This window comes from Oxyura jamaicensis, chromosome 2 (assembly GCF_011077185.1).
Source record: "Oxyura jamaicensis isolate SHBP4307 breed ruddy duck chromosome 2, BPBGC_Ojam_1.0, whole genome shotgun sequence".
NCBI lineage: Eukaryota > Metazoa > Chordata > Aves > Anseriformes > Anatidae > Oxyura > Oxyura jamaicensis.
Window position 1 is genome coordinate 117,907,652 of NC_048894.1, and position 11,726 is coordinate 117,919,377.

Sequence of the window (11,726 nt, forward strand, 5' to 3'; positions counted from 1 at the left end):
TGCATAACCATCCCACACAAACAGCATCCCTTCCCCAAATTACAAGACTGCTACGATGATTTGCAGTACCGAGAGTTGCATCTGCTCACTGGGACAGGGAGAAGGTCCCGTGTCCTTCTGGACAGACAAGGCTGACACCTAGTGACGGGATGGATTTATTCCTAAGGGGATTCACCGAGTCCTGGTTCAGTGACTGTTCAGTCATTTCTAAATCCGGAAGGTTTAAACTTCAAATTGGGTAGTCCATTTGTTTCATCATCACTTTTGGACTTTATTTTCAGTGTTTCTAGTGTACTCTTCTAAAGGTCACGTTAAGGTGGCTTGAAAGCTTGTTAAGTATTGGAGCCATGAAGGTTTTGCATGTGTTCTGAGAGCGGTACCCTGCAGCTGCCCAAAGCAACCGGGAGATGGCTGATAGCAGTCAGTAGTAAGTTCAGAATGGTCCTTCATATGGTCCTCATATGTTTTTTCCTCAGTGAAATCATGGCTGATCTTGGGGTTTGGATTCTTTTTGCTCTTCCTGTTGTAATGAATCCAAAATCAAACGTGATGGGATGTTCCCTGGGTTGCAAAACTTTCTGTCCGCTGATGTCTGCTGACCAAGGATAGCATCTTACAGGGACACCACCACCTGAAAATCACTACCTGTCTCATCTTCACTGCAGGTTCTGCTGGAAATAACTTGAGATCTGTGCCTTAGCAAACTGCATGTTGAAGACAAAGAGTAAAAGCTGCTAAAAGGCACTTCCAGAATGTTCTGAGTTTTTTTTCTTACCTAGATTAAAATTTCAGAAGCATAGCATACTTCTAAGAATTGTGTGCAACCTTTATTAAAAGAAGTAGCCATATTAATTTGGGAAAACAGTCTCCCCCCCCAGTGTGAACCCAGTGTGAAAAGACTTTGGTCTTTTCCTTGTAAGAAAAAGAATTGACTCCAAAAGGAGACTGCAGAAGTTCTCAGTGGTTCCCCACATTAATGGGTTTCACATGAAACCATAAACTGTAGCCCTGAAGAAGCCTTCTTGGAGAAATCCTCGGGACGGGAAGAATTTTTATTTTCTAAATGCCTTTTAAGTGTTTCTTCAAATGTTGGAAATAAATATTTTGGTTGATTCAGCATGACTCTTTGCTTGTAGCACTGTATTTGGCTATGCAGGGAGTTGGAGCTCAATGTTTTTCTGTGGCTGAAAGGAAACTTTGATTCTTCCTGAATGAAATAACTAGGAACTTGCACAAGCCCTGTGTTGTTGAACGGAAAAAGCAGGCTTCTTTTCCTTCAGATAATCTCTTGTATCTGACTCAGAACTTTACAGGCAGCTCAGATTCTGTATCTGTGGTGTGTTTCTAATTATCCCATGAAAAATATAAAGGTTCTGTATGTTAAAATCCACTGAGTTTTCATCCGCTAACTGTTTCTGATAGGATGTATCTCTGGAGAGCGTGCTAACAAATTCCTGAGGCAGAAGTCTCTGCCAAAGGCAGCAGAGTCCGGTCCCTGAGCAATACGAACCTCCAAGCAGTCCAAATGGCATTTGCATTTTTTTTCAGAGGGGAAAGAACAGTGTTATACATGTTTGTTTGGGCAGGTTTGCTGTTTATACTCCTAGTGTCAGGGCACTGTTCATACAATTTGGTGGGCGTCCTAAAACTTTCACCCAGCAGTATGTGCCTGAGCAAAAATTTGGAGTGCTTTTTACTGCTCTTTGCAACTGCCCTTGGTTTCTCTCCAGAAGGAGCTCAAAAACAAAGGAGGCTGAAAGGTAACTCATTTGCACCATCAGCATGAATAATTATTTTTAAAAAATCATGAAAATTGACTCTTAACATAACTTCATTCACACTGAAGACCTCATGAGTTGTGATGAGCTGTGACTCATAGAACAGGTAAAATGTAACTTCAACCCATTATAAGAGTACTAATTCTTGTTTTGGAAGCTAAATATTGGTAACCTTGAATGTTGTCCTTGAGTTTAGAGGAAATGCAGTATTCAGTGAATCCCCCCACCCCCTTTTTTTTTTTTTTGGGGGGGGGGGGGGGGGAGTCTGTTAGCTGATTAGACTAAGCCAGTTGTTTTCTTTATTTCAGGCTGTGAGCACAGGATTCCTGACCCTGTTCAGAGCAGCTTCATGGAGAAGAATAAAGTTCTTCTGTAGCAAAGTAACGTTTTGTGGAGTAAAGGAGGACATCTACCACAGCTGCATCTCCATGGGCAGGTGCAGGTCGTCACACCCTGGCAGTACTCCCCTCAGAGCAGTAGCAAATAGCTAGATCCATACATCTGCTCTGAAATACCATGCAGCATGAAGCTCCAGCAGCATGGGCACAGGAACACATGTCGGTATAGACACAGGAAATCACCCCCTGCGCTCCAAACTATCCCCCAAGCATCCTCTGTGCAGTTACATTCCTCCAGCAGTGCCAGAGCCTGGAGGGGAGGCTGCACAGAGAGCCCTGCAACCCGGGCATGTGATACCATTTCTTCTTCCTGCTGTTGTAACCTGGATGGGGAGAAGCTTGGGTGCCCCCCAGCTAGTTCACTGGGTTAAACCCAATTGCTTCTTGCTGGGCTGGGAGCCGAAGGGGTGGCCTTCCCTGGGTTAAAGCAGCAGCAGGCAGATCTCATGCATGTTTGACATGGAAATCCCCATCCTATTATCTTTCCCGAACTTCAACAAGCTCAGCAGTGGAGGCACTGCTCCCTTTCTGGAGGAAAACTGTATGGTTAAAACTGGGGCAGATTCTGGGAAGGGATAGCTTTTAAAGAGTCAGCTCCCTCTTTTAATATTTTCCAACCAACTGCTGAGATAATATTGTCCTGTGGGGACAGAGACAGTGACTTGCCTGTGCACTGTTTTCCCACCTGTCTAAAGTCTGGAACTGCTGCAAACAGAGGACATTTTGCTCATGCATTATCCTGAGGCCACGCTCACATTTCTCCTCCAACAAAGCTCACCTGCAAGGGCCCCAGTATCAGCTCCACCCTGCAATGGGCAAGACTTACATGTCCTTTTGTCAAATAATGGCAAACCCACCTGAACAATCACAGGCCTACCTCTGCCTGCTAATATGATGAACTAACATCATACCAAAGAAGAGCTCCATGAGTGTCTTTTTGTGTAGTTGAGCAATTTGTTCAAATTATTATCAACAGAAACACACTTACTAAAAGACAGAGGGGTCAAAAAGAGAAAATAAAGATCTCATATGGATGAAAAAAGTTGTTATGACATGGAAAGAAGTTTAGAGGCTTTTTATTATTCCTGGAAAATGTCTTCTAACTTCACACATTTCCACCTCTTCAGTGCCATCCTTTCTAGGAAGCTAAAGCCTCTGACCATGTGAGAGATATGTCTGTGGGTCCTGTGGGGCATAAGTTTTCTGTCTCACAACACAGTTCAGTTCTGACTAGCCCTCGCATGCTAATTTGTTTGAATCAATTAGATTACACATCTTTGTTGTTTTTCATTTATTTATTTATTTTTCTACATCCAACCTGAAAACAAATCCACAACAGGGTCCCTTATTTACTATGACAATATCATTGTTTGTTACACCTTGACTGATGATTAAAATTTTGTTTTGGTAAAACCACAGCGCACATAAACCACTGATTTTGTCAAGGTTTGGCCTGGAGAACGTAAATACACCACCCTTGTATATAAACTTTACGGAGTTTCAAGGTAAAACTTTGACCTGGGTAGCCTACAATAGTTCTGGAAGACAGGCAGAGGTCCATTGGTCACAATGCTTGGGAGGCACAGATAAAGCAAGAGCTGGCAGTGTCTACAGAGCCACTTGTTCGATGGGCAGCAATGCTCTCAGCTGCAGATCCACCCACAAAAGAAAGGAAATAGCTTCGGTAGCTAATACCAGATGCCCCATCCCTGGAGGTGTTCAAGGCTAGGCTGGATGGGGCTTTGGCCAACCTCTTGAGCAGTTCTGGTTCTGCCTGACAGAGGAGTGGAGGTGTCAAAGAGAGGGAGCTCCGCCAAGCTCTGTGAAGACAAACAGCCAGATAGGAGCAGAGGCCATCATGCCCCTACTGATATTCAGGCTGAAATGTGAATTCTTCTCATCAGACACCAGCAAACATAGCCCCAGGCTTAAGCTAGAGAAGCTGGTCTGCAGCAAGGCTGCTGCCCGGAAGCCAGGTATCTCCCATCCCCAGTGCTGTTTGAAAGATGCACACAAACATAATGAATGGAGAGGGGGATGATGAAATCAAATCCACCAAAAAAATCTGTCAAAAGTAAAATTGATTTTTTTTCCCAAATATCTTTCAATCTTAATATTGCTTGTAACAGTAGCCAAAACAGTTCTTTTGGTTGCAGTATGACTTATACAAAGTTGACAGCCCTTTAAGGCTAAAAAAATGGTAGTTGGAAACTTTTGTTTTCACATCATTGAGTCCACACCTTTCAAAGCTGTTCAAAGTGTATTTAATACAAACTCAGTTCAGCACACTGAATTATTACATGCTGCTTTGTTCTGGTTTTGTGCCTGCCTCCACTGATGGCATTTTTGTTAATTGCCACTTCAGCAAGAGAGATCGTGTTGATTAATATCGGAAACATCTGTAGAGCGCAAACTTGACAGAGTAAGATTCTGGGGGAAGATTTTGATAACAAGAGAATGCCCTAATTTTCTGAGAGGAACATTCACTTTTTAGTAACATGCTGTGTTTGACTCGCTGGTGACTTTTACTGGTTACCCAGGCAAACATAAACAATGCTTTGTGTAAGCGCATTCTGCAGATGCGAACTGTTTCCAGATCACCTAAACACATCTCTCTCACTTTGCTACTAATTTTCCCTGGGAGAGGAACCAGCTCCTTTCCTGCCCTGGCCGGGGCAGGGAGCATGCACCTGCCTTCCTCGCCCAGCTGGCTGCGAGGAGGTGAAGCAGCTCTGCAGGGACCAGAGTGTTTCAAGGAAGGGGCTGGCCGCAGTGTTGGTGACTTCCCAGCATGTCCCTTGGGGATGTAGCCACCGATATATGTTTATTCCTAAAACACTAGCACAGCAGAACTGGGGCCCTGGGGGGCCTGGGGAGCAGAGGTAAGGGGTGAGGAGGAAGCAGGGGGTGGGCAGCAGCTTCCAGCCATGCTTCTCAGCCTGGTGGGGTTTGTGCCACTAGGTGGTCACTCTGAAATCCTGCCCCAGAGCCTGCGCCAGGCTTCTGCAGGGCTGTGCAAATACAGTGGCAGCAGTCCCTGTTTACAGGATGATCCACAGAGTTATGCAGCAGGAGATATACCCACAAACTTTACTGTTTCACACGAAATGAGAGCTAAGGTTGAAGTGCGGATGGTTGGTTGGGGTGTTTTTTTGGTTTGTTTGTTTGTTTGTTTTTCCCCATAAATCAACATGGAAAAATTAAGTTGGAAAAAAACAAATGCCAGCACCACTGGGGGGAGGTGTTATCCCGGTGATCCTGGGCCGGCTGCACCTCCTGCAGCTCCCGGCTGCAAGCGCTTAGTGCAGTTTGGGGCAAGGCACTGAGAGGAAAATTTGCTTGCTTTAGGTGTTCCCAAGCTTTAATACTTCAAAATGTGCTCTGCACCCAAGCAGAGAGTGCTGCTTAAAAAAGTCAGAAAGTGCCCCGAAGTGTCTTTTTGTAATTAATTGATCATAAAAGCTTTTAACGCTTTCAGTCATGCATGGAGATCAATGAGGCAACAACTTTTAGGGAAGGCAAGGAGAGTTTTAAAAGATAATGGTTAGTAAATGGGGAAGCTGCATTTCCTGGTGTTAAAAACTGCAATCTTTGAGGATATCTGTGAGTCAAAAGTGGAAAGATGAATACTCTCCTTACAATGAAATAACTGAGCTGTGGTAAACTTCTTCAGCTTGTCGGGGAAAGAAGCAGGAACACGGCAATATGCAAAGCCCCTTGTAAAGATATTTTTTCTTTCTTCTGCAACATTTAAATGGCAATGGAAAGTATTTATTAAGCACGATATGTCTGGATCAGTTCTTGAGGTGTTTAGAAGTATATTATGCTGCATTTCTTGTCACACAGTCCCACTGAATTTCTTCTATAATTACTGTTTTGTGGGAATAAATTTATTCCCCTGGAGCTCTGCTTACAAATTGAAGAACTAAAGGTATGCTGTGGTTTAGTCTTCCAGGTGGGAAAGCAGTGCCAATCAGTCAAATAATGGAATGAGCAGCCTCGAGGAATCAGATGCAACACAAATGAACAGCATTTATTTTCATGTGCATTTCTACAACTACTATGGGAAACCAGTTCTGTGATGTGTGTTCTGTGTCTGAAATATGGTAAGAGGCACTCTAAGTAGCCCACTGATAGGGGAAAAGGTGTCTATTCTCCCTTTCATCTTAAAGCCAAGTAATATATCCCTCTGTGGACCCAGGCACCAAGTGGCTGCTCCTGAGATCTCCAGTATCACAAAAAGTGAGAGCAGCTTGTTTCTGGAACACAGCTGTGTCACCTCCTGGTTGTCAATAGGCACTGTTAAGCTAGGACGGAAAGCTATGTATTTTGCCTTTACCACCAGTAAAGTATCATCTATTTCTTTTTCATATCGTGTTCAGCAAAGATCTGAATGGATAATGAAGTTATATCTTGAAATTTCCCCAAACTTAGGATATTTTTTATCATTTGTAATTCAAGTGTGTTGGAGGACTGTTTTGTTCTTAGCTCTGCTGAGGACAAGATTTTGTCTTCTGGGTTTTGGCAACCTGATATTTCCATGAGCTCTGTTGCTTTCTTGAAGTCCACTATAGTCAGATATATTGTCAGAGGGGAACTACAATGTCAATTCCATGCTTTCCATTTTCTTCCATAAGGCACAGCAAGGGCTGCAGCTCCTTCAGTTAGAGCCATGAGGAAATGATACAACACAGGCCGCTAAGATCTGACAACAGTCACTGTTGTCTTCCCCACGCTCCCCCACAGGATGAAGCATCTTCTGTGATGTTTCAGAGACCTCTCACAAAAGAGAAGTTCCACATACAGCAAAACCAGATTGAGTCTCCTAACTTTAAAAATGTTCCAAACTAGGAGCCATCTTCTTTGGTTTTGGTATTCCTCCCTGTTCACACAGAGCATAGTAGGAGCAGCAATCAAAACAACAAATACAGTTTATTAGTTTATTCTATTTTTTTTTTTTTTCCCAGAAATAGTTATTTGCAAAGTAAATTGATTTATTTTCTCCAATAACATACCCAGGGAGTGACTATCCCAGCTCCAACACAAGATCTCTTTTCTATACATTCACCGGAAAGCTTTGTCCTTAAGTTTATCTTGGGATTTCAGTGGAAGGTTTGTGGCTGAATTCTGTTAGTACAAGCAGGGAATCAGCATCTAAGGGATTCCTCTTCTGCATGGCATAAATAACAGACTCCTTATATTTTTTGTCATTTTCAAAGGCTACCATCACTGCAAAGTTTGTTGACTGCTTGTGCCCTACCAATTGCAATGAGCTTCAGGATACAAGAAGCCATCCTGGAGCATTCTGGAATAAGGTGAACCAAGTTGCCCAGGAAGTCCCTTTGACATGTATGAATCTTAAATGTGAATCTCAAGTGCATAACCAAGGTTGGATGATTTTATTTCTTATGGATGATAGCTCTGATTTACACAACATAAACATGAGCAATATCAGCTAGAAACTGATGTCATTCTGCATGCTCAGAGCAGATTCTGCCCTGCTTAAATCCAGCTTTACAAGCTTAAAATCAAAGTTCAAGGAGAGACTTGTAGAGACTTTTCAATTTCTGTTTATCTTAAATGACTGTGGAAGAAAAGAAGAGAAAGAGTTATCGACGTGTGGAAATACATAAGCCCTATCTTCAGCACAGTGGAAATGGATAGCCATAGGAAATATGATGCACTATGCCTTTATGTGATGGGTGATGCAGGAGATTTTTGTGTTTGAGTACAATGAATGCAATTTATTGCTTTGGAAGAGATTCTTCTAGTTTCTATCAAAGAAGTCATCATCTCTTTAAAAAGATCAATTGGCATAAAATCTGAACAGAGTAATAAGGGAATTCACAAGCTTTAAATTTGATATAGTTTTGATGTAGAACTATGAATCATCAAGTGAGATGTGGCCCAAATTAAAAGAGGAGTTCCCACGTATCAGGGAGCCTGGTCCAGGGACTTAGCTGAGATCTTACTGTTTAATTGCTCTGTTTAAGAAAATAAGATTATGTTTATTTCAAAGGTAACCTCAGCACTTCCACGGATTTTGCAATATTGCACAACGGATGGGGACTTAGAACAAAAGCACAAGTGCAGATCCAGTCGTTCTGAATTCAAACCTGCATCTATGCAGAGTCTCTTGTAACATAAAGAAAATCCCTGCTGAGACAATCTTCTACTTATTTATTTCAGGATCATATGAGCAAGCAGAGAATGTCCTATGCTTTGTTCCTAGCACCCAGGTTGACAAGCTGTCCAGAGTCAGAATAACCCTGGCCTCATACTTCTTGCTACCGTCTCCTGCTGAGTGTAAAATATGGCTGTCTTGCAGTTTGAATAAGGCTTTTAATATGCCATGGGATGTCACGGTCCACAGAAATGGAATACAGTGTTCTGCTTGCTGTGAAATAGAAAAAAAGCTAACCAAACTGGTTCCTTCCTCCTGAGTACATAGTGACTGATTTGAAGTTCAGTCACTGAGACTAAAAGTATCAGCCTTGATCACAAAAAGAAAAAAGCACTTGACAGATGGATTTAGTCTTCCCTCAGCACGAACATCTATTTGCTGCTAAAAGTTTGGTTAGTATATTGAAGCCGAATAATGGGATCTCTTCTCTTAATCCGTCATTAACAGACTGCAGCATGAGGCGGATATTATTTCTTTGAACTGAGCTCTCTGGGGGGAATGTTCAGCACTCTGGTAGAAATCGTGCTGTTTGGGAGGGTGTACATGGCTGGGGGAAAAGAAAAGTTTATTTGAGAACATAAAGAGAAAAAACTCTTAACAGCAGGGATTTTTTCCACTGCATGGCTATGCTTATTGGAGTGCTGACTCCCTGTCCTCACACCCACAAATTCACACCCACAATTAGAAGCACAGATTGCTCTGATGAGACCAATCAGTGCTTTGTGTGATGGTGCAAATAAAAACTAGTGAATATAGGAGCCCTACAGGAGCAGCAACGTGGAGTGTGACATCAAACATCGCCAGTGTCATTGGGTATTCCTACAGGTATCTCACCTCCTTCCTCCCTCCCCTTCTTCCTGATGCAGTGCTATTAATGGCAGAGCAAGATGGGATGTGCGACAGGTAAGTGCCCTGTTATGTCCAGGTTGACAATGAGAATTCAGAAGCAAAATCAAGGCACATTGCCTTGTCTAAAATTCTGATCAGTTGACACAAAACTGGCTTGGAAAATCCATCGTGAAGCTGGAGACCATACGTGCGAGTGTCGCAGTATGCTGCGGAACTGGCGAGACAGCTTAAAGATATTTTCTGGAAACCTTTGCCCTCTCTCACTGCCTGTACCAAGAAAGCCCTTGCTGTGGCCCTGATTTTGAGGATGATAGTGCTTTTCACTATTTTCTGACTTCGAAGCCAACACAGAGCTGTGTTCTCTTTGAAGCTCTACAGCGTGCTGTTTTACCATGTTGGACTCAACTAAGGCGACTGTCCAATCTTAATAGATGTATTTTCCACAGGAAATTAATGTATTGTTTCCCCAAAGCTATTTCAGTCAGTAAACTTCACTGCAGCCTGCCCAAGTCGCACGTTACTTCAGCCAGCCAGATGAATTGGGTGCCGTCGTTTGGTCCTCTGACTAGTTTTGGCCAAGAGAGTTGTGACAGCCTGAGGCTGTCAGCTACCAGAGGACAGCTCACAGCAAGGTCTGGTAGCTTTACATCCCTGTGTGTTTTTTTTGTTTGTTTCTCAAGGAAAACTGTGTATAGAGAGGGTCTTAATTGTTGTGTTACTTCTCTGACTATCTACATTATATATAACTATATAGTATGTAGATATTACATATATACTAGTATGTATATCATAGTACCAGGGTATGGGATGCAGAGTATATGGGATACAGACTCTGCCTTTGTGGATTTCTATTTTTTATGGCCTTCTCAGTATTTTATTTTGTATTTTTTACAGACAGTTTGAATTCTTTCTCCTCTCCAGGGGGTACTGCTAAAATGAGAGTGGAGACTTAGCTTTGCCTCTCCAGAGATAAAGCCTTGCAAGCAGCCACGATCCCTTCCCTGAGCCTTTCTCTGTCACGATGACAAGTATCTCACTGCTGTCAGGCCCGCGTAGGAAATCCACACAGCGACGCGGAGAATGTTTATTGTGGAGGGAGAACTTTTGCCCTGTGAAGTCACCTCCTACCAGTCACCAGTAGGTTTCTGATATTCTATCACAGGAAATTCCTGGTGGACCACAAAAGCAGTCCCCTGAGTGCAGCTGCTGGGGGGGAGAAGCGGTGCGCTGCGCCGTGGGGCCGAGCCGCGGCGGCCAGGGTGCAACCGAGCACCTGTGCCCTGCAAAACGCAGACTGTGTGCTCTTCAAACAATGTTCCAGTGAGCTATACAGGGGGGCAAAGGTCACGCGAACCATTATTGTGCTGCATTTTATGCAAACAAAAAAAAATGTATTAGAGGATGTGCTTTGTATTGTAACAAGGTACTGTAAGATTATATTTAGGCTTCATGGCTTTGAAGCCCTTGGTAACACAACTGTATAATCACAGCTCTTGATGTTAATGAGGAAGTTATATCATAAGGTACTCCAACTTACTGGGAACAGTGTAGGAAGAATTAATAACCTTTAGGAGAGCCTATAAATCCAGCTATTGAAGCTTCGAATGCTGGTTGTATGAGATGGATACATATACATCTCTGCAAAGCAGAAGGAACCATAGAATCACAGAATGGTTTGGGTTGGAAGGGACCTCAAAGATCCCCTAGTTCCAACCCCCCTGCCATGGGCAGGGACACCTCCCACTAGATGGGGTTGCCCAAAGCCCCATCCAACCTGGTCTTGAACACCTCCAGGGATGGGGCATCCACAGCTTCTCTGGGCAACCTGTGCCAGTGCCACCCTCATAGTAAAGAATTTCTTCCTTATATCTAAACTAAATCCACCCTCTTTTATTTTAAAACTATTCCCCCTTGTCCTGTCATCTGCCCAAATAAAAAGAAGGAAGATACCAATTGTCAATTGCTGTTCTCACCTTGCTTGTCAGGCACCAGTTCTCCTTATACATCTCAGGGTGCAGAGCCCTTGTTGGCACATCGCTTTCTTCTGCTCTTCTGCTGGGATTTCAATAGGGGATCACAGTAGCTACCTCAGCAAGCGAGCAAGACTAGATGAACCTTTATCTGAGTGAGTTTCTGCATGATGGAGAAGCAGTCTTGGAACGGGTGAGCACCATGTGGATGAATGCTGCAAGACTGCCTCTCCCTTGACTAAAAAGCATCAGACTCCACCTTTCTTTTAAAGATAGGGATGCTTTAGAAAGAAAACGCTAACTGACACCTGCTAAAAGCAGATTGCATGCTTCCAGAGAGCTGCTGTTAACTTTTTACCAATGTCTGATTTCTGGCTCTAAATCAGCAGTACCTTTATTATAAGGCAGAATTTGAATAAAACAAGAATTGACCCAAATATAAGCTGTTCTACTCATACTCATACAACCCTTCTACAACAAGTTAAACTGTTCTCTTAAAACTTCTCTTCTCTTCTCTTCTCTTCTCTTCTCTTCTCTTCTCTTCTCT

General features: G+C 43.1%; 1 long non-coding RNA gene across 2 annotated transcripts in view; it reads left to right on the forward strand.

Annotated features, from left to right (window-relative positions):
• Positions 1-116: 116 nt before the first annotated feature.
• Positions 117-11,726, forward strand: part of LOC118162860 — an 18,228-nt gene continuing 6,618 nt past the window's right edge. The window contains exons 1-2 of one of the 2 annotated variants that reach the window (XR_004748672.1): positions 117-427; positions 10,131-10,346. This is a non-coding gene — a long non-coding RNA (uncharacterized LOC118162860). The remainder of the gene's footprint in view (positions 428-10,130; positions 10,347-11,726) is intronic. The other variant, XR_004748671.1, reaches the window with a different exon arrangement.